The sequence below is a fragment of the Podarcis cretensis genome (assembly GCF_951804945.1).
Source record: "Podarcis cretensis genome assembly, chromosome: 18".
NCBI lineage: Eukaryota > Metazoa > Chordata > Lepidosauria > Squamata > Lacertidae > Podarcis > Podarcis cretensis.
The window spans coordinates 1,230,286-1,253,732 of NC_137188.1; the positions used below are offsets into that span (position 1 = coordinate 1,230,286).

At 48.8% G+C, this 23,447-nt stretch overlaps 2 protein-coding genes across 3 annotated transcripts in view; both read right to left on the reverse strand.

Moving 5' to 3' along the window:
* Nucleotides 1–22,564, reverse strand: part of LINGO3 (leucine rich repeat and Ig domain containing 3) — a 64,380-nt gene extending 41,816 nt beyond the window's left edge. Inside the window, exon 1 of one of the 2 annotated variants that reach the window (XM_079960665.1) lies at nt 22,462–22,564. The gene's annotated coding sequence lies outside the window, so the exon portion shown is untranslated. Of the gene's footprint in view, nt 1–2,068; nt 2,102–22,461 lie in introns of those variants that run through there. The other variant, XM_079960667.1, reaches the window with a different exon arrangement.
* Nucleotides 1–23,447, reverse strand: part of THOP1 (thimet oligopeptidase 1) — a 285,623-nt gene that overhangs the window by 119,946 nt on the left and 142,230 nt on the right. The gene's annotated exons all lie outside the window — the stretch shown is intronic.

Sequence of the window (23,447 nt, forward strand, 5' to 3'; positions counted from 1 at the left end):
AAATCAGGAGTCTGTGACTCTTGCTTGGTCAGTTTAAAATACTTCTGTTGCCCACAGTGAGGCAAAGAAAGATTAAACTGCAGAGCAGACCCTGCAAGCCTGGATCCAGCCCATGCGTGCCCGGCTGAAAATCGGCTGCCCAGATAAATTTGTGAACATCTTTCAGCTCCTCCATGATAATATGACACCAACAACTAAAGATTACAATGGCTCTCAGTGATCAATTCACAGTGAGATCAAGTGTTAAACAGGGTTGTATTATTGCCCCAACTCTATTTTTTATCTTCATTGCCATGATCCTACACATTGTTGAAGGGAAACTCCTCACTGGGGTAGAAATCATATATCAAACAGATGGAAAGCTCTTGAGTAGGCTGAAAGCAAAGAGTAAGGTTACCATAACTTCTGTCATAGAGCTTCAATATGCTGATGACAACATAGTGTGTGCACACTCAGAGGATGACCTCCAAACCATCCTAAATATCTTCGCAGACGCTTATGAAAAGCTTGGCCTATCGCTCAATATCCAAAAAACCAAAGTGCTGCACCAACAAGCACAAAACAACCCCTCTGCAGCGCCAGAAATCCAGCTCAATGGTGTAACACTGGAAAACGTCAATCACTTCACCTACCTGGGCAGTTACTTTTCCACAAGGGCCGACACTGATGCCAAAATCCAGCAGTGCCAGAGCTCTGCAAGTGCAGTTTTCTTCTGATTGAAGTGCAGAGTGCTTGAGGGACATTTGCAGGGAAACCAAAATGCTTATTTACAAACAAAGCAAACTAACAACCTTACTGTATGCTAGTGAAACATGAAACTTATAAATGCCATCTCCAACTTCTTGAAAGATTCCATCAACAGTGTCTCCAAAAATTTTTACACATCACTTGGAAAGACAGGCAAACTTGGAAAGACAGTGTGCTGGAAGAAGCAAAGATCACCAGCATCAAAGCAATGTTTCTTCAACATCAGCTTCGTTGGACTGGTCATGTTGTTCGGATGCCTGATGATTGTCTTCCAAAGCAACTACTTTATTCTGAACTTAAAAATGGAAAGTATAATGCTGGTGTTCAACAAAAGAGGTTTAAAGACTCAAGGCAAATCTTAAAACATGTAGAATAAACACCGACAATTGGGAAACACTGGCCTGCGAGTGATCCAGTTGGACAACAGCCTTTACCAAAGGTGTCATAGACTTTGAAGACACTTGAACTCAGGACGAAAGGGAGAAACAAGCTAAGAAGAAGACACGCTTGGCAAACCCACACCGTAATCAACTCCGACCCAGAAACCAATGTCCCCACTGTAGAAGGACATGTGGATCCAGAATTGGCCTCCACAGTTACTTATGGACTCACTCGGCTATGAGTGATCGCCGAAGAAGTTGCTTTCTCCATGAAAATCAAAAGAAACATTTGCAGATCAGCTTTGTTCATCCAAACAATGCAATCAAAAGCCAGTTTTAGTTAACCCTTTCATCAGGATAAATGAAATGGTTGCAATAGTAGTGAGCTCTTATTTCTGCTTGTTGTTAAGCAGAAACAACAAACTGGTGGAGGCTTCTGGCCTCTTATCATCATGAGAAGAGACTTTGCCAAATAAAGGCAGCATCAAAAACTGCTGGGTCAGAGGAAAAGCATTGGCTGCGCCCACTGAAAATATAAAAATCAGGCAGTTCATTGAACTTGTCTCCAACACACCCAGGTGGGGATGCTTGGAGAAACATAGGCATCAGTGGCGTAGCGTGGGTTGTCAGCACCTGGGGCAAGGCAAGTAATTTGCGCCCCCTAACCCATGGATTTGCACCCCCTAACCCGTGGATTTGTGCCCCCTAACCCTAACCCCCAGATGTTGTGGCCGGTGCGGCTGGCCCCCCCCTGCACCCCCCACGCTACGCCACTGATAGGCATTCAAGGACCAGGCAGACCTTTCAGCTCCACCCAATGGAAGCCTCCAATTTCCCTCCCTCCTGTCCCCTTTGAAATCTGATGTTGCACACTTTTCGCTTTGAGAGGTTCAACTCCTTTTAGGGAAGGAAGTGCAGGATTGGCACACAGGAAGACTCACCTTTTGTTGCATTCTCCAAGTGGAAGTTTTCATCTTAGGAAAGCAGGATGACAGAAGGGAAGGAAGGAGAGATGTGTTGGGAAGATTTCTGAATTGGTTTTCTTTAAAAAATGAAATCAGAGATGTTTTGCATGTAGGACACTTCCACGTCTGGGCCACAAAAGATACATGCCTCTTTGCCATCACAAAGTATCATTCTCAGGGTCTGTGAGCTGCCCCCCCCTCCCGCATCACTAAAAGGAAGATAGCAAAGCCCTCAAATGACTCTACAAGCTGCAGGCGAGAACAGATGTTCTGCCTGGGAGGTTTAACATGCCTGGAACTGATACATAAAATAGGAATGTATTGCCAGGTCAGCAAAGCAGGTTGAGCTCCGTGGAGCGAATGGGCTGAAGCAGCCATGGACAGGCTTGTGAAATGGAGTCTGCATGGAATTATGAGTTAAGGCAGAGGGGCTCTCTGGGTGAATGGAGATCTTGAGCCAAGCCATTCAGGCGGACAGCTGCCTGCTCTGCACCTCCCTGTCATGCAGGATTTGCCCAGCCAGAGCACAGGGCGGAAGTAGCACCACCAGCATGCTCATCACGTACCACCCCAGCCCAGGCGCATGGAGACGTATTTGGCGCATGGGCCTCTTTCTCCACATGCACCCCACTAGCCACCCTAACTGGGTTGTGCAAATTGCCCGATAGCAAATGCAATCAGCTTCCACCACTTATGTGAGAGGAGGAATTTGCTTTGCAAGCCAGCCTGAGCATCCAACACCTCTCTTCTGAAAACACTCACCGCTGAACTGACCAAACATTTTATCCGCTTGACCACATACAGAGGAGCCCTAAAGCCAGATGAGGGAGAGGGTGCCTTTCTTTTTCCTATGCATCACAATCATTTATCCAGTCACTATAAAAAGAAAGGAAAGTAAGACAACTCTGTGCTTATTTTCCATGCTTGGGGGTGGGGTGGGGGAGGCAGCCAATGTCTGCCAACCTCCAGTAAGGAAGAAAGGCAGCAGACTGAGAAGTTGGAGGAGGATTTGCATAAATCCATGCAAGAGCCAGCCTCAGATTTATGCTTTGGAGACAGCGCCATGGGAAAAGGCTGACTGAAATCAGGACAAGTCTTTTGGGAGTGAGGGATCCAGGCACTGCTTCTTCCCACCACCACTCTGATAAGAAAGCTCTGCAGCTTCAAACTGGAACCATCACTGAGGCACCAGAGATCCATATTGATCAGGATGTTTGAAGGGTGGGGAGGAGAACTAGGCTTCCAGTGGCCTACTTGTCGCTGGATTTTGAAAACCTGCAAAGACACAACAGCCCTTCAAATTAGGCATGTGCTTTTTACAAAAATGCTTCCTTAAGTTTTTCTCTGCTCTGCTACATCAGGAAGCCCCCAGTTCTGATCTTGGTTCTGTCGCTAGGTGGCTGTGGGTTCAGCCCTTCCCTCTGCAATATGGGGGTAACATAACCCTGACCCACATTACAGAAAGGGGGAAATAGAGGAAGGTTTAAGCAAGGGCTAGTGGTGGGGTCCTCTCTGACAGGAGTGCCCAGCCAATTTAAGACACTGCTTCTGAGTTGCTGCTTTAATGGAAGGGTGTGTGTGTGTGCTCATGTGCCTTTCAGAGAAGCTGTGCCTTACTGACCAAGAATAGGACATTGAGCGCTCTCCTTTCCGCTTGTTGCAAGACTTCACACACACAAAACCACAAAGCCTTCCAGGCAGATGCCACCTTGGTACTTCTGGAGTGATGGAAGCAGGCAGCACAAAGGTGGCCACTTTGAGAGACCTGGATGGAGATCTTGGCCCTGGCAGGCCATGTTCCCCAGCTCAGCCAAGCCCCATGGCTACTTTCCTTTGTGGGCAAGCACATCCTTCCAGGATGTGGGGTCAAAAGGGCCTCCCTACCCAGAGCTACTGGCTGACATCTCCCAGCTGTGACCAGCAATGTTTCCAGAAAGTTGTGTTTGGGAGCCCCTAAGGTTGGAACTACATGCACTGCATAGTTTTCACCCACAGAAGCGGATGCCAGGACATCCCGGACGAGTCAGCTGGCCACCCCTCAGGAAAGCAACACTCAGGAGATTCTTCACTGGCTGATAGTTCTGGGAGGGGAGGAGGGTATATTTAATGCTAAGCATTCCAAAATACATTTGGCAGCCCAAGGGCACCTTTAAAGAGAGGTTTGCTTCTTATTCCCAGAATGCAACAAAATGTTGCCAGTTTCCCTAAGAATTGTTATCTGTGCTGGATAACACATATATAGGCGATGGCTGATATAGCCTCAGCAGGTACCTCTGGTCAGGAGAAGAGCCTCCCCCAACAGAGCCATCAACTTGCAAGGAGGGGGTCCAAGGGGCAGAAAGGGGTGTACTTAGGAGAGGGTGAATTTGGGAGCCAAGTTCAGCAGCTTCTGTGCTCCATTTCCTTCTGGAATGCTCTGCTTGACTACTAAAATAAAAGTTATCACCCACCTTTTGACTGCAAAGTCTCCAAAGGTAGAAAGCAAACATGCCAAAATTTCATGAACTCCAGTAAGAACTACTGTATTTTTCGCTCTATAACACGCACCAGACCATAACACGCACGTAGTTTTTAGAGGAGGAAAACAAGAAAAAAATATTCTAAACGAAATAGTGATTTTTGTGGTTCATGCTGTGGCCACAGACATGTGATCTGACAGTGAGTTTGGAGTAGCCCAATGCAAAAATCCTGAGGATCCTTGTGGATCCATGCTTTGTAACCACAGAGGAGGGAAGGAAGGGGAACCATGGATCCTCTGCTCACGACTGCAGCAGATCCCCCCCGCCACCCGCAGGCATTCGCTCCATAACACGCACAGACATTTCCCCTTACTTTCTAGGAGGAAAAAAGTGAGTGTTATGGTGCAAAAAAATACGGTAATTGGAGCAAGGGGGGGATGGCTCTGTGGTCCTCTAGATGCTGTTCAACTACACTCTCAAAGCAGTGATTTTACATAAAGCAGTACAAATTATGCCTAGGCCCTAGATTTGGACTCCCTGGCCTTTATGACCACCCGGATGACAAGAACCAGGCAGCTGGTTGCTGTTGCTTGAGTCAAGGAAGCAGCACATTAAGCGTGGCACATTTACTAACTTTGCCTGCAACACTGAATACTCTGCAGGCTCAAAAAGATTATTGATCATTAGCTCAAGCTAAAGGCACCACAGAATTGCGGGACCCTGGCAAGGGTCTCCTGCCATGGGGAGGAGTCTTCAAGAAGTCCCAGCCAGTCTAACTGTTAAACTCTGCAGTTTGGGCCTTGGGTGTGCAGCCACTGGGGGCCAAGCCTCCTGCCCAGGTTCCACCTTTTTCCTGCAATGCAAGATTCTGCTCTCACTTCACTGACCTGATCCTGCATCAAAAGCCAAAAAGGGGCGCAGCAAATCCAGGTCAGGGCAAAGGTCCTGGCGCAGCATTGCACACATCGGATGTTAGTGAAAAGAAGCAGCCTTTGTCCTCCCCTTGCAAATGCCCATGGTTAGGGAGTCCTACCCACCCCACCCCCAGCACTGCAACTCAACAGCAGCCAAGGCCCACAACTCAGCAGGGCCCTCTCCGAAAGCCCACCCCAGGTCAAATGGCCAGTCTCAGCCATCCAGAATAAGCCTAATCCCTGGAGGCAGAGAGCTGGCCTGAGATAACGAATGGTTCACACCACAGCAAGCCTCATACAGCCCACCCCACAAACAGCCTTCCTGCTACCCCCACAGCAAAATGCTCTAAGCCCTGAACTATTACTGGGAGCTATTACTGAGGGAACAGCGTGCAAAAACACATTCTGGATTTCCAGGTCTCTCTTCAAGCACGAGGAGCCACTCCTGGTGTCCCAAGCCATCCTTGCAATTTCCTGGCAGCCATGGTGGGATGGCGGGGGGGGGGAGCAGTTTCTTCCCCTGCTGCCTGTGCAGGAGCTCTTTTTTTGTCCCCAAAGAACACTGGCTGCTGGTGGCCTGCTAGCTGCCGTCTCCAAGTGAGGCAGGGAGCCCAGAGGAGAGCCAGGAGGAGCATCCATAAGCAAGCAGTTTACAGCTCCTGATACTGTTAGTCGAGGCAGCGTGCTTTTCCACAGGCCTGCCGGCAGCTGTGCCTCCATGGATGTTTTGCAACTCCAAGGGTTCTGTCTTATTCAACATCTTTATCAACGACTTGGATGATGGACTCAAGGGCATCCTGATCAAATTTGCAGATGACACCAAACTGGGAGGGGTGGCTAACACCCCAGAGGACAAGATCACATTTCAAAACGACCTTGACAGATTAGAGAACTGGGCCAAAACAAACAAGATGAATTTTAACAGTGAGAAATGTAAAGTATTGCACTTGGGCAAAAAAAATGAGAGGCACAAATACAAGATGGGTGACACCTGGCTTGAGAGCAGTACATGTGAAAAGGATCTAGGAGTCTTGGTTGACCACAAACTTGACATGAGCCAACAGTGTGACGCGGCAGCTAAAAAAGCCAATGCAATTCTGGGCTGCATCCATAGGAGTATAGCATCTAGATCAAGGGAAGTAATAGTGCCACTGTATTCTGCTCTGGTCAGACCTCACCTGGAGTACTGTGTCCAGTTCTGGGCACCACAGTTCAAGAAGGACACTGAGAAACTGGAACGTGTCCAGAGGAGGGCAACCAAAATGGTCAAAGGCCTGGAAACGATGCCTTATGAGGAACGGCTAAGGGAGCTGGGCATGTTTAGCCTGGAGAAGAGGAGGTTAAGGGGTGATATGATAGCCATGTTCAAATATATAAAAGGATGTCACATAGAGGAGGGAGAAAGGTTGTTTTCTGCTGCTCCAGAGAAGCGGACACGGAGCAATGGTTCCAAACTACAAGAAAGAAGATTCCACCTAAACATTAGGAAGAACTTCCTGACAGTAAGAGCTGTTTGACAGTGGAGTGTGGTGGAGTCTCCTTCTTTGGAGGTCTTTAAGCAGAGGCTTGACAACCATATGTCAGGAGTGCTCTGATGGTGTTTCCTGCTTGGCAGGGGGTTGGACTCGATGGCCCTTGTGGTCTCTTCCAACTCTAGGATTCTATGATTCTAAGAGCATGATGGGAGAAGGTTTGGGCTCCTCCCACCAAGCTCAAGCTGTCCCCATTTCTTTCTCCAAGCCATTTCTAGGCTGTTTCTCAGGATCGCTGATCCAAAGAGACTTACATCGTAAAAAAAGACAAGCGGCAACCACAAGGCATAGGTAACTATAAAGTCAATTAGAAAAAAGAAAGGGAGAAAAGGGCAGTTGCTGAAACCATGGCAGATATCACAGACAAGCCCCTCAGAGGACAGCAGCTGACCCCACAGAAGACCCCGGGGATCAGCCTCTCCTGGCTCTACCATCTCCTCAGATAAAGGTCTGAGCCACCAGTCAGAGCATTTGAGGGGGGGTTGTGGGGAGGCAGAGGACTATGCAGCTCATGGCCAAAATAGTCACAGCTCCACACACATTGCACACACCTGCGAGAGGCACCTGGATGCATCACGACCCAAGGACTGCCCGAGCCCTTGGAAGCCCACCACTGCCAAGGCCTGTGGCTCGGCTTGTCTTGCTCAGCTCCATTTTCTACTTCTTGCTTCCAGTGCTTCAAAGAGGCACCGCTGGTTCCCTGCCTGCTTTCCACATTTCAGCTCCCACCTGAAAACTGTCTCTCCTGCCACCGCTTCCTCTGGGAACATTCATCTGGAGGTGGCAGTTAATACCCAGCCTGCAATCAAAGGTGGAGTAAGAGGCATCACAATGAATCACAGAGCAATGGCTTCTGCCTCATAACACACACACACACACACACACACACACACACCAACATCCCTCCCCATCTCCCTTAGGGAATCCAAGCCTAATTGCTTTATGGGGAGGATCTCTGATACCAACTCTGGACTCTCCTTCCACTGCCGCCACCATCCGCCCTGCCAGAAAATGTCTGCTTCAGCTGTGCTCCCCCCCCCCCCCAGCAAGTCCCAGGCAGGCAATGCATCAGAAAGACCTGATTCAGGGGTTCAGCCAAGGAGATGAATGGGCTGGACAGGTGGGCTGGCTCTTTGGACTACCCCTTGGAGTGGTTGGGCCAGTCCTAAGGCCACTACTCAAGTCCCCTCCATCACTGGAAAGATGGCAGCTGAACTGCCTCTCCCAAGGAATAGCACAGGCCTTGGGGAGGGGGACACTATTGCCTTGCAAGGCTTGCAGTGAATGAAGTGAACCTCCCAGAGTTCACACCCACCATTTTCCAGAGGTGTAGCCATGTTGGTCTATTGCAGCAAAAGCACCAGGAGCCACGGAGGCTCCCTCCCAACCATGGGGCACCTGCAGGGCCCCCCACCCCAGTCTCAGCACCCCCTGCACATCCTCAGCGCTGACCAGATAAGCCACATCAATGCTGACATTTCCACAGCAGTACCTGAAAGACCAACCAGTTTAACAAATCAGCTTTTGGCGGGGGATGAAGGTTTTCCGACAGCTGGCAAGTATTTGTTTCATACATTTATTTACTGCAAATAAATGTAAAATACTTGGGAGTGCAAAGGATTCCAGGGTGTATACACATAGGTGTAGCATGAAGGAGGAAATTAAAAGGAACTGACATACAAAAAATACAATCTGTCACCATTCACAAACCATCTAGCTAATTAACATCCAAAAACTGGAATAAAACCTGCTATCCTGATTCAGGCAGTGGGTGATAGGACTTCAGTCTTGCAATTCAAGCCCCTGAAGTGATGCCCTCCCAAAGATTTGCTAGTCTTTCAGGAGTCAAGGCAAAACTCTTGCCTGACTCAGCCTGCCCCCAAGGGCTGCTCATCATGAACATCTCTGGGCTGCTCCAAACTGCTTGGCGTAATGCTAGCTGGTTCTGGTGCTGCAAAGACTTGACTCCGGGCAGGAGGAGGAGGAGCCCGCCCCCTGCCATCCCTCAGCCTGTGAGGGGAACATGGAAGGGGAAATGGAGACCAGAATAGCATCATCCAGTGACAGAAAGTATATTTGGTTTTTCAGAAGCGTTTCTTCAGGTGGGTGTCAGCTTGACAGGCTCAGTGTGGCAGGGAGGGAGGGAGGGAGGGAGGGAGGGAGGGAAGGAAGGAAGGAAGGAAGGAAGGAAGGAAGGAAGGAAGGAAGGAGAAGAAGAAAGGGGATGCTTGTTTGGCAGCAGACCCAGGGCCTCTTCCCTGTACCTGCTGCCACAAACTGCCGAGAGAGGAGACGTGGCAGCAGGACCCATGCTCTTTGAGGGGGGCAGGAGCCCCTCTGCCCACCTCCAGCTCCTGCAAAGCAGCTGATCTGTCTGCCTGCCTCCCCTTTCACCTTGCAGGAATCTGTAAGAAATGCGACTTGACAGGCAGTGTTCCAGCATGGAAGAGCTGCTCTCCTCAGGCCTGGGGGGGTGTCTTTGTGGGGCTCCAAGGGAAGTGCACTGATGTGATCAGAACAGAAAGGCGGAGAGAAGGCAGTGGGGGAGGCTGTGACGGTGCAGGCTAGAGGCCTGGCTGTTGGGCAAAGGGAGGGCGGAAGTGTGAGGAGCTCGTTCTACTCTCGAGTAGGACCCTGGCAGAGACACATGCCCGACTGGCATGTTCCCTCCCTCCTGGTCAATCGTTCGGGAGCTTCAAAAGCTTTCTTCTGCCCAAACATCACAACGACTGATGCCAACAGACACCGGCACAGGGATCCGCAGAGTTCTTGCAGTCTGTGTAACAGACCTCAGTAACTCAGCATTTTGGCTAACCTACTTTATTTACAGGGACGCGGGTGGCGCTGTGGTTTAAACCACAGAGCCTAGGACATGCTGATCAGGTCGGCGGTTCGAATCCCCGCAACGGGGTGAGCTCCCGTTGCTCGGTCCCTGCTCCTGCCAACCTAGCAGTTCAAAAGTACGTCAAAGTGCAAGTAGATAAATAGGTACTGCTCCGGCGGGAAGGTAAACGGCATTTCTGTGCACTGCTCTGGTTCGCCAGAAGCAGCTTAGTCATGCTGGCCACATGACCCGGAAGCTGTATGCCGGCTCCCTCGGCCAATAAAGTGAGATGAGTGCAGCAACCTCAGAGTCGGTCACGACTGGACCTAATGGTCAGGGGTCCCTTTACCATTACCTTTACTTTATTTACATATAAACACACACAGAGCACTGGAACACAGTAACACAAACATCCTGTCTCCGATCTCTTCCCACACTGTGGAGTCAAAACCTACACCGTCATGTGATAGACAACAATCCCATGACTGCAATCATGAAGCAGGAATTCTAACAAGGTCCTTAGCCCTTGGATGAGAATACCAAGCGTGGGGTGGGGGGCAGACACCGTTCCTTCCACGCTCATGGGTCAGTGAGGGGGGAGGGTTGGCATCCTGAGACTAAGGACTCCACATGCCAAGACAGTGGGAATCCAGGGCCCAGACTTAAGAGGGGCAGAACCGTGACCTCCCTGCCAATTTAGATACAGTGACTGAACTGGAGGCCCCTCGTCTGACTTCAGGTCCAGTGTTGGACCATTTCGATCGGATACTCCCTGCTGATGTGGATAGATTCCTCCAAGTTGGTAGGCCCACCACCTGCCTCCTTGATCCGTGCCCATCTTGGCTGATTAGGGAGTGTCCAGATGTTGCGCGGGCCCCCCCCAGGTTGAAATTATCAATTTGTCTGGCTTCATTATTATCAAATAAGGGAGGTTTATAATTTGGACAAGAAAATTGGCTTTCAGGTGGAAAAATCGAAATTGGAAACAGAATTGTTAGATCCTAAAACTAAGAATTTATCAAGAATGTATAACTTGCTGTTGAAATGGAATACACAAGATGAAACGGTTAAATCTGTTATGATTAAATGGGCACAAGATCTCGGACACAACATTATGATGGCTGACTGGGAAAAGTTATGGACCACAGGTATTAAGTTTACGGCGTGTAATGCCTTAAGAGAGAATATAATGAAAATGATCTACAGGTGGTACTTAACCCCAGTCAAGCTGGCAAAAATTTATCATTTGCCCGATAATAAATGTTGGAAATGTAAAGAGATTGAAGGTACATTCTTTCACCTTTGGTGGACATGCCCAAAGATTAAGACCTTCTGGGAGATGATCTATAATGAAATGAAAAAGGTATTTAAATATACCTTCCAGAAGAAACCAGAGGCCTTTCTCTTGGGCATGGTCGACCAATTGGTGCGAAAGGAGGATAGAACTTTTTTTATGTATGCTACAACAGCAGCAAGAATACTCATCACAAAGCATTGGAAAACACAAGATCTACCCACCCGGGAAGAATGGCAGACGAAGGTGATGGAATATATGGAATTGGCTGAGATGACTGGCAGAATACGGGACCAAGGAGAAGAGTCGGTGGAAGAAGATTGGAAAAAATTTATTTTTTATTTTTTTATAATATTTATTAAATTTTAATTTAACAATAAAATACATAGATAATAACACAATCTTTTCCAATTCCACATTTCATATTCATCTTTGGACTTCCTCACAACCCTTGTTCCTGCTTTCTAAACTCATAAATTTTACCAGCAAATTATTAACTTGGTTTAATTCATATAATATAATTTTCCAATATTAATATCTCAAATTTTGGGATTTAACATACTCTTATTGAAACTTAATCATAAAATATTACTTATCCAAAATTTATCTTTTCGTCTTCCAATTAAATTTAAATTTATATTCTTTATAACTAGTTTGTTGAAGCCATGTTTTTGCTAATCTTACATCTTTCTTAACATTCATACAATTTACAATATTTTTGTAGATAGTCCTTAAATTTCTTCCAGTCTTCCTCCACCAGTTCTTCTCCCAGGTCTTGGATTCTGCCAGTCATCTCCGCCAATTCCATATAGTCTATCAGTTGCATCTGCCATTCTTCCAGTGTGGGTAATTCTTGAGTTTTCCAGCTTTTAGCGATGAGTATCCTTGCTGCTGTTGTAGCATACATAAAAAAGATTCGATCCTTCTTTTGCACGCTCTGATCAACAATGCCTAAGAGAAAGGCCTCTGGTTTCTTAAGGAAGAAGATTGGAAAAAATTTAAAGTATATCTTCAAAAATATTGTAAAATTAAGGATTGTTAGAAAGATGCTGGAAAAAGAAAATTATATGGTTTTGGTAGAAATGATAAATTATTAAGTTAAAAACAAGGTTGGAAGAACTTGCTGAAATAACAATTTGAACTAGAATACAAAAATGGGAGGTGTGAGGAGGTCAAGGCAATAAGTAAAGGAAGAAAGTTAAGTTAAGGTTTAATTTGTTTGTTTTTTTGTTTTTTTAATGATTGTATTTTCTCTTTGTAATTTTTTTTCTGTTTTTTGTATTTTTCTTTTTTCTTTTTGTAATTCTTAAATTCTGAATAAATATTATATATATATATAAAATATTTAAAGAAATTATCAATTTGTCCCTTGGTACGGGGACATTCCCAGGGGAACTGAAGGAAGCAGTGGTGTGTCCACTTAAAGAAAATTTCATTAGATCCCTTAGACCTATCCAATTACCGCCCAGTTTCAAATCTTCCATATCTGGGTAAGGTAATTGAGAGAGTGGTTGCTGAACAGCTTGGTAGGTTTCTGGAGGAAACATCGGCATTAGATCCATTTCAGTCTGGTTTCCGTCCTGGTTTTGGGACGGAGACGGCTCTGGTTGCCCTAACAGATGATCTCCGTAGACAACTGGATCGAGGCGGGTCAGGACTGATCCTTTTAGATTTGTCAGCAGCCTTTGACATGGTCGATCATGATCTTCTGGACCACCGCCTCGCAGACGTGGGGATACAGGGCATAGGCCGTAACTGGTTGTGCTCTTTTATCTCTGGTCGGGGACAGAGGGTGGCACTAGGGAGGGAAATGTTGTCGCGCCACTCCTTGGTGTGTGGAGTGCTGCAGGGTGCAATCCTATCCCCGATGCTTTTTAACATCTTTATGCGCCCCCTTGCCCAGATTATCCGGAGCTTTGGGCTGGGCTGTCACCAATATGCTGATGACACTCAGCTCTATCTGCTGATGGATGGCCACACTGACTCGACCCCGGACACACTGACCAGATGCTTGGAAGCTGTGGCTGGATGGTTTCGTGGGAGCCGATTGAAACTAAATCCTTCGAAGACAGAGGTCCTATGGCTGGGTCGGGATGGCATGGGGATGAGGGACCAACTTCCCTCTCTTGCGGGGGCCCAATTAGTGCCATTGCCTTCCGTTAAGAGTTTGGGTGTAATTCTTGACACCTCCCTGGCTCCCGGTAGAGTACAGGGCCAGATTTAAGGTGCTGCTTTTGACCTTTAAAGCCTTTTAAACCCTTCACGGCCTAGGACCCTCGTACCTAGGGGACCGCCTCTCCCGGTCGGCCCCACGGAGAGCCTCAAGGTCCATAAATAGCAACACCCTAGTGGTCCCGGGCCCTAAGGAAGCTAGATTGGCTTCAACCAGAGCCAGGGCCTTTTCAACTCTGGCTCCAGCCTGGTGGAACGCTCTGCCTCATGAGACCAGGGCCCTGCAGGATCTGATTTCTTTCCTCAGGGCCTGTAAGACAGAGTTGTTCCACCTGGCCTTCGGCTTGGAGCCAATTTGATTCCCTCCCTCTCTTTCTTTTTTCCTTTCCTTCTCCTCCTGCAATGAGGCTACATTTTAATATTTTAATGTTTCAATATTTTAATGTTTCAATATTTTAATTTTGTTTTTAAGTTGTAATCATTCAACTTGTTTTTATTATTGCTTGTAAGCCGCTCTGAACCCGGCCTTGGCTGGGGAGGGCGGGGTATAAATAAAAATTATTATTATTATTATTATTAGAAGCCTGGCGAAAGGTGGATTTTGGGGAGCAGCTAAGAAAAGAAAGTAAGTTCATTGGTCCTGTTCCAGAGCCACAGGCATGGCTGCCTGCTGGGGGTGCAGCTGTGGGCCAGATGGGCGCAGGGGGGGGGCTCTGTGTCCCACGGGGACTCCTGCATCTTTTGCATGCCGGAAACTGGCACCTCCTGTTTCAAAGGCTGAGAAAGGAGGTGTCTCTGCCCTCCTCCCCCACAGAGACTGGCAGCTGCCTATTCCCAAAATGGTACGAGTGGGGTGGATGGAACAGTGGAAGCAGCACCTCTAAGGGGTCTTTGGGGCCTCTGCTCAGGTGATGGTGGGAGAGATGCTCTTGAGAGTGGGGGCCCAAAGGCATGGCTGGGTGCTAGATGGCTCACGGATTCAGAGAAGTCACCCAGGGGGAGACCCTTGAGGGACACCATTGAATTGGTACTTTGTGCTCTGTGAAGGAAGGAGACTCTTTGCCATTTGGGATTGGGTGCCAAAGCCTGGGTTGCAAAATGGTTGGTTTTTGCTTTAGCAGTGGAGAAAGGATTCTGAGCAACGGTTTGCAAGCACTACGCTGAAAGGAGAGCTTGCAATCTCTATCACATTTGCCCTTCCAACAACCTGGTGAGGTAGACCATTAACCAACATCTCCACTTGGCCCATGAAGAAAAGGAGGCTGCCCCATGCACAGCATCCAGGTCCCACTTGCTCCCAGTAGAGCAGGCTGGGGATCAAAGCCTCTCAGAGAGGAAACAGGGTGAAGTTCACAAGTAACTCAGAGCTCTTTGTCATGGCTAGCAGGGCAACACTTTGGGAAATTGCCATGCTGAAGTACAGTGGTACCTTGGGTTACATAAGCTTCAGGTTACATATGCTTCAGGTTACAGACTCCACTAAGCCAGAAATAGTACCTCGGGTTAAGAACTTTGCTTCAGGATGAGAATAGAAATCGTGCGGCGGCGGCAGCAGGAGGCCCCATTAGCTAAAGTGGTGCTTCAGGTTAAGAACAGTTTCAGGTTAAGAACGGACCTCCGGAACGAATCAAGTACTTAACCTGAGGTACCACTGTATTTGTTTTGTCAGAAGAGGTAAACTGCAGATAAACACTTTAAAAATAGCCTTCCATAAAGCTTAGGCAGTCATGGCCAGAAGTCAATTTGATGTTCTCAGCTGAGCCATCCATCCCATCCCTCCCCTCCCCTTTTTTGCAGCACTTTCACCTGATGTGATGCTTTCACTGCTGCTCTAAGCAGAGATTTGAAAGAGATATCAAGTGAATATGAAATCTAGTCTGTTTCCATCTCCCCTACTTCCAAGACACTTACACTCGCTGGTCTCTTCCCAGACTTCTTGTTTTTCAGAATACATTTTTTAAAAAAGACATAATACTTGGACAAAAGCATAGGTCAAGAGAGCCGGTGTACAGCTTCTGGGTCATGTGGCCAGCATGACTAAGCCGCTTCTGGCAAACCAGAGCAGCGCACGGAAACGCCGTTTACCTTCCCACCAGAGCGGTACCTATTTATCTACTTGCACTTTCATAAAATCATAGAATCATAGAGTTGGAAGAGACCACAAGGGTCATCGAGTCCAACCCCCTGCCAAGCAGGAAACACCATCAGAGCACTCCTGACATATGGTTGTCAAGCCTCTGCTTAAAGACCTCCAAAGAAGGAGACTCCACCACACTCCTTGGCAGCAAATTCCACTGTCAAACAGCTCTTACTGTCAGGAAGTTCTTCCGAATGTTTAGGTGGAATCTTCTTTCTTGTAGTTTGGAACCATTGCTCCGTGTCCGCTTCTCTGGAGCAGCAGAAAACAACCTTTCTCCCTCCTCTATGTGACATCCTTTTATATATTTGAACATGGCTATCATATCACCCCTTAACCTCCTCTTCTCCAGGCTAAACATGCCCAGCTCCCTTAGCCGTTCCTCATAAGGCATCGTTTCCAGGCCTTTGACCATTTTGGTTGCCCTCCTCTGGACACGTTCCAGTTTCTCAGTGTCCTTCTTGAACTGTGGTGCCCAGAATTCATGCTTTCGAACTGCTAGGTTGGAAGGAGCAGGGACCAAGCAATGGGAGCTCACCCTGTCACGGGGATTCGAACCGCCAACCTTCTGATCAGCAAGTCCTAGGCTCTGTGGTTTAACCCACAGCACCACCCAACAAAAGCATAGAGGTCTTTAAAAAGTGCAAGACAAATTCATGGGGCAAGCAGGTCAGCCAGTGCTGACGTCAGCTGAAACAAGAGACTCCCAATTCAGGGAGAGCCTAAAACTTCATGGCGAACCAACAACAAAGCAATCCATCTTCCTTTGGCCCACCATGATTTCTGCCAAGGCAAGTGCAGGGCAAATTGGGTCTTGGTTCTAAACCAGGAAGGAGCTGGTGTTCTCCCCACTCCTTGGTTCCTTGGCCAACTGAGATATCCCCCATCAGAGGGGGCTGTACTGGTCTAGGCAGACCCTCACTCAGATGGTGTCCACCACTGTGGTCTCCTTTATTCCTCTCCTCCACCAGCTGCCAGCTGTCCTGGGTGAGGTTCACTGGTGTTGCCCATGGCTCTTAGGAATAACGGAAGTGGCCTTATTCCAAGTCCATCTTGCTCAGCACTGCCAAAACTGACCGGCGGCAGCTCTGCTGGTTTTCAGCACTGAAAATCTCACCATCAGGATTGAATCTGGGATCTCCTGCATGCAAAGCAGAATGCCCCCCTGATTTGGATGCTTTAGCTGTGATTTCTGCATTGCAGGGAGTGGACTAGATGACTCTTGCGGTCCCTCCCAATTCTACAATTCTATTATTCGAAGACAGAATGAAGTACAAACAAGCAGGAAATGGCCTCCTCCTCCTTTGTGGCCCCAGAGCTGCAAGCCGGCTTCCATACAGAGGAGGCCCTAAAGCTGCCCACTGTGGGGGTCCTATAACAGGCTTGCCTCTGCATTTCCTCATTTCTCCAGACCAAAAGATTTCCCAAAAAGCAGAAGCAAGTCCTCCAGACTGCGAGGAGCACAAACCAGCCATGAAAAAGACCTCACCGGAAGGATCCACTCAAGCCCTCACTCTCTCCTGCTTCTAAATACCAAACACAACTTCATCCAGACAGGCCTGTCTCTTTCCAGGCTTACAAATTAAAAGGGAACTTCTCAGCAATGGGACACCCAAGAAACAGAAATGTGTCCAGAAATGATTAGCGAGCAAAAAACGATGCTGGGGTCCAAACAAAAAAGCCACAAAGCATCTCAGGGAGGAGGTGACAGGAATCAGAGGAGAAGATGTGGCAAGCGATGGGCTGCACCTCACAACGGTTGGGAGGAATGTTTTTGCCAAAAATCTCAGAAACCTCATCAGGAGGGCTTTAAACTGACTAATGTGGGGGAGGAAGACAGTGCTCCTGAAGGTAGGAGTCTATCAATTGATGAACATGATCATCCAAATGTCATAGACCAAATGGAGCAAACAGCACGCAGACCTAGTGGTGGGAGGAAAAAATCCTTAAATAAGAGACACGGGGGAATGATTAATGGACTTCAATGTCTGTACACTAATGCGCAAAGCATGGGAAATAAACAAGATGAGCTTGAGCTCTTGGTACAGCAAACTAAATATGACATAATAGGCATCACTGAAACCTGGTGGGGTAAGTCCCACGACTGGAATGTAATAATGGAGGGATACAATCTATTTCAGAGAAACAGACCAGACAAGAAAGTAGGAGGAGTGGTGTTATATGTCAGGGATGTGTATACCTGTGAAGAGATCCAAGATTTAGAACCTCAAAGCCAAAGTGAGAGCATTTGGGTCAAAATTAAGGGAGAGAAGAATAACAGTGACCTCAGTGTGGGAGTTTACTATAGATCCCCAAGCCAAACGGAGGACATAGATGATGCCTTCCTGGAACAGATGGCCAAGCATGCAAAAGGAAGGGAGATAGTAGTAATGGGGGACTTCAATTACACGGATATTTGCTGGATGTCAAACTCAGCCAAGAGCATAAGGTCAAACAGATTCCTCACTGGCCTTGCAGACAACTTCATTGTCCAGAAAGTGGGAGAAGCAACAAGAGGAACAGCCATTTTAGGTCTGGTCCTAACCAATGTTGATGACCTGGTTAGTGGGGTAGAAGTGGAAGGATCATTAGGCGCAAGTGATCATGCTCTTCTGAAGTTTACTATACAGCGGAAAGGAGCTGGCAAGCATACTAGGACTCAATTTCTTGACTTTAAGAAAGCCGACTTCATAAAACTTAGGGAAGTGCTGGGTGAGATCCCATGGACAGTAATACTAAAAGGAAAGGGAGTTCATGATGGCTGGGAGTTTGTTAAGAGGGAGATAGTAAAAGCACAACTTCAGGCAATACCAATGAGACAGAAACATGGAAGGTGCCTAAAGAAGCCAGGGTGGCTATCTAAAGAACTTTCAACTGAGTTAACATTAAAAAAGGATGTGTACAAAAAATGGAAAAGGGGGAAACAAATAGCCAGCACGTGTAGACACAAAGTAAGAAAAGCTAAAGCACAGAATGAACTCAGGCTTGCTACAGAGGTTAAAAGCAACAAAAAAGGCTTTTATGGGTATGCTCGTAGCAAAAGGAAGAACAAAGAAACAGTGGGGTCACTCAGAGGAGAAGATGGTGAAAATGCAAACAGGGGACACAGAAAGGGCTGAACTCCTCAATGCCTTCTTTGCCTCAGTCTTCTCCGATAAAGAAAACAATGCCCGACCTGAAGAATTTGGAGCAAATGATTCAGCAGAGCAAACACAGCCCAGAATAACTAAGGAGATAGTAGAAGAATACTTGGCTAGTCTAGATGTATTCAAGTCTCCAGGGCCAGATGAACTGCATCCAAGAGTATTAAAAGAACTGGCAGATGTGATCTCAGAACCACTGGCAGTCATCTTTGAGAATTCCTGGAGAACAGGCGAAGTCCCGGCAGACTGGAGAAGGGCAAATGTTGTCACTATTTTCAAAAAGGGGAAAAGAGAGGACCCAAATAATTACCGCCCAGTCAGTCTGACATCAATACCAGGGAAGATTCTGGAGCAAATCATTAAGCAAACAGTCTGTGAGCACCTAGAAAGGAATGCTGTGATCACCAATAGTCAGCATGGATTTCTGAAAAATAAGTCACGTCAGACTAACCTGATCTCGTTTTTTGACAGAATTACAAGCCTGGTAAATGAAGGGAACGCAGTGGATGTAGCCTACCTTGATTTCAGCAAGGCATTTGACAAGGTGCCCCATGATATTCTTGTAAAGAAGCTGGTAAAATGCGGTCTTGACTATGCTACCACTCACTGGATTTGTAACTGGCTGACTGACCGAACCCAAAGGGTGCTCATCAATGGTTCCTCTTCATCTGGACATCTTTATCAACGACTTGGATGATGGACTCAAGGGCATCCTGATCAAATTTGCAGATGACACCAAACTGGGAGCGGTGGCTAACACCCCAGAGGACAGGATCACACTTCAAAACGACCTTGACAGATTAGAGAACTGGGCCAAAACAAATAAGATGAATTTTAGCAGGGAGAAATGTAAAGTATTGCACTTGTGATATTTTGTGATAATCTGTGATAATTTTAGTGTATTTTGGGTTTCTATGGAAGCCGCCCAGAGTGGCTGGGGAAACCCAGCCAGATGGGCGGGGTACAAATAATAAATTATTATTATTATTATTATTATTATTATTATTATTGGGCAAAAAAAATGAGAGGCACAAATACAAGATGGGTGAGACCTGGCTTGAGAGCAGTACATGTGAAAAGGATCTAGGAGTCTTGGTTGACCACAAACTTGACATGAGCCAACAGTGTGACGCGGCAGCTAAAAAAGCCAATGCAATTCTGGGCTGCATCCATAGGAATATAGCATCTAGATCAAGGGAAGTAATAGTGCCACTGTATTCTGCTCTGGTCAGACCTCACCTGGAGTACTGTGTCCAGTTCTGGGCACCACAGTTCAAGAAGGACACTGAGAAACTGGAACGTGTCCAGAGGAGGGCAGCCAAAATGGTCAAAGCCCTGGAAATGATGCCTTATGAGGAACGGCTAAGGGAGCTGGGCATGTTTAGCCTGGAGAAGAGGAGAATAAGGGGTGATATGATAGCCGTGTTCAAATATATAAAAGGATGTCACATAGAGGAGGGAGAAAGCTTGTTTTCTGCTGCTCCAGAGAAGCGGACACGGAGCAGTGGTTCCAAACTACAAGAAAGAAGATTCCACCTAAACATTCGGAAGAACTTCCTGACAGTAAGAGCTGTTTGACAGTGGAATTTGCTGCCAAGGAGTGTGGTGGAGTCTCCTTCTTTGGAGGTCTTTAAGCAGAGGCTTGACAACCATATGTCAGGAGTGCTCTGATGGTGTTTCCTGCTTGGCAGGAGGTTGGACTCGATGGCCCTTGTGGTCTCTTCCAACTCTATGATTCTATGATTCTAAGAGGCCGTCTCTGTAGCAAAAGCCTAAGGGGGCAAAGGAAGGCTGCTCACAGCACTTCCTTGGAGATCAGACACAACTCAGGCAATCTGCAGTGAGGGCTCTGGAGGGTTCCCCTGCCCCAACTCCGCCATGGGTTCTCCCAATCTCCACCAGAGCAGTAGCTCTGAGGAAGGGGTGCTGAAGCCACACACAGCATCCTGAACAGCTCTTTGCACACCAAATGCAGCATCTTATCACCAACAGTAACACTCAGGCTTGGAGTCAACAAGCTCTCCTGGAAGAGAAGTGCTTGCTCATTTCAGCTGAATCAGTTTCCAAAGGAAGCTGCCAAAATAACCTGGAAAGCTGGACAAGTTGCCAAATGAGAAACAAACCCAAGGCCATCTTCTCACCATTAGAGCAGGTTGGCAGCCCTCAACACTGGAAGGTGCTAGTCCAGGACCACTGGATGTGGAAAGGAAGCCAGAGGAAGCACTTGGCCAGGTAAGGCCATCCAAGAGGCAGGAAACGAAGACCCTGAGCAAGAACAGTGACAGCAGCAGCATCTACCAAAAGGCCAGAAGGCACAAATATTCTCCACTGGGGAACAGGAAACCAAACATCTGTTCCAGCCTTCAGTTAGACTGTGTGGGGGTAGGTAGGTAGGTTGGAAGGTATGTATAGATGCAGAATAAAAAAGCAGCCATAAATATCTTTATCAAGGCATCTTAAAATGAAACTTGGAGGGAACCATCTGTCCCCTAATTCACAATTTGCATGCCTCACAAGACTGTCTTGCAGCTCTTTATAACTCACAGGGATTCACAGGGACTCTCACACATGCACCAACCCCTCCAAAAACAACAACTGTTAAGCACACTTGTGGCCTGTTTTATGGCACTTCCTGGTGTACTAACTGTTTTGGGTCCTTCAAAATTCAGTCTTAAATGAAGAAGGGAAGCCACCAGGACCCATGAACATCAGCAATTCAAACTCGACCAGAGGGTCTGATGACTTCCTAGTTCAAGTTATTCTAATTGCAGAAAATGCCACAATCACCAAGAGGCTTGTGGCAGGCAGTTCAGGATGACTGATACACTGCAGGAGAGGGATTATGGGCTGTATGGGGAGGGGCACGTCCTGCTCCTTTTGGGGGTTATTGTCCACTTTTGGTCGTCGTCGTCATCGTCCCCCCGCTCTCAGCTCTCACCTGTGGCTTCTGGCAGGTGTCTGCATGTGACAGAGGTCACAATTCCAAGAACGGCCTAGGGAACACAGTGGGACTTAGGGAGGCAAGCATGCAAGCAAGCAAGCAAGCAAGCACCATGTTGATGATATTGGGAGAGTCTGGATCAGGGCAGATTGTGCCCAGCTGTGACCCCCTCAGTGCACAATTAAAAGAGGTTCCACACAGATTAGAAACTGTTACTGAAGAAAAGTGTGCGCGTGTGTGCGCTCACCCCGCGCACAAGGGGAGAGCTCCCCTTTCACGTCCGCAGCGCAGACTTGCTCAAGATGAGTCAGGAGCAGGACCCAGGAGTTCTGTCTCTCCTCTCCCCTCCCCATCACACCATGTGCATTGGAGCGCACGAGACGCCACAGAGAACAACCATCTGTGTGCAGGGAGAGAAAAGACCAAGTATTTGCAAGGGGAAGGGGGGGAGCACTCAAAGGAGGCAAGAGGGTCCTCCGTCTGAACAAATGGCAGGGAGAATCTGGAAGACCAGAAGAGCCCTGCAGCAACCGAATGAGGCCAAAGGAGGCCCACTTCGGCCAGCACCCTTCATCTCCCCATGGCAAATCACTGGGACGCCTACAAGCAGACACGAGGGCAGCAGAGGCGCGGGCAGGCGGCCCTTTCCTCCCTGCGGTTGCGCAGTCGCCTCTCCTCAGATGAGCGCCCCCTTTGAAGCGTGGTGACGCTGCTCAGGATTGCACCATTTAAAAAGAGCAGGAGAAATGAGCGCCAGATCTGCGTTGCTCGACCAGAAGACCAAGGAGCAGTGGCGTAGCGTGGGTTGTCAGCACCCGGGGCAAGGCAAGTAATTTGCGCCCCCTAACCCGTGGATTTGCGCCCCCTAACCCTAACCCCCAGATGTTGTGCCCGGTGCGGCCGGCCCCCCCTGCACCCCCCACGCTACGCCACTGCCAAGGAGGAGGCCTCACCAAGTCGCAGGGACGCCGATTCCCGACTGAGGTCCCTGGGAACCCTCACCGATCACCAGGGAAAGCAGCTCTCCGAGCACATGCGAACGAGGAGCCGGCACAAAGCGAGGCCTGGACAAGGCACCACGCCAGTGGCGTAGCGTGGGGGGGGGCAGGGGGGCCCGGCCGCACCGGGCGCAACATCTGGGGGTTAGGGTTAGGGGGCGCAAATCCACGGGTTAGGGGGCGCAAATTCCTTGCCTTGCCCCGGGTGCTGACAACCCACGCTACGCCACTGCACCACGCTCCCCGCTCTCGCCGCATCGGGGCTTTTCTCCTCCAGGCCGCTTTCTAAGTCCGCTTCAGCGGTCCAAAGAGCCGGAGCCGCTGCTTCCAGGCCCTGTCCGAGGCCCGAGTTGTGGCCTCACTTCGAGGAGCGCCTGTTGCGGGAAGGGGCTGCATCCCCCTCCGCCGCCTCGCTTCCTTCCAGGAGACCCCCTCGTGCGCCCCCGCCCGGCTCGGCCCTACCTGGGCGGCTGCTCCCCGCCGGCGCCCCCGAGCCCGGCCGGCCTGGCCCTCCGCGTCGCGCTCCACGCCGGGCGGCTGCAGCAGGGGCTGCGCGGGGGCGCGCGGCGGCCCGGCTGAGCGCGCCCCGGAGCCGCCGCGCCGTCGCTCGCTGGCGAGTCCCTCCGAGAGCCCAGGGAAGGGGCGGCTTCCCACAAACACGACGCTCCGGAGCAGGTTTGAGGGGAGCGAAAAGAGCACAGCAGAGCGCGCGCCCCGGAGGACTTGCTTGGGGGGGGGGTCTATAGGGCATCAGTGGCATTCAGAATTCTGCCCGCCCCTCACCCCGCTTGCTCCAGATTTAGCCTCTGGGGAGAACGAGCCTCGTCGGCAGGAGCCCAAGCCCCGCCCAGCAGGGGGCGCCCTCGCTCCGTCCTACAGAAAGCAAACCCATTGCAGCGGGTTGGACTAGATGACGCTCGAGGTGGTTGACCTATGCCCCT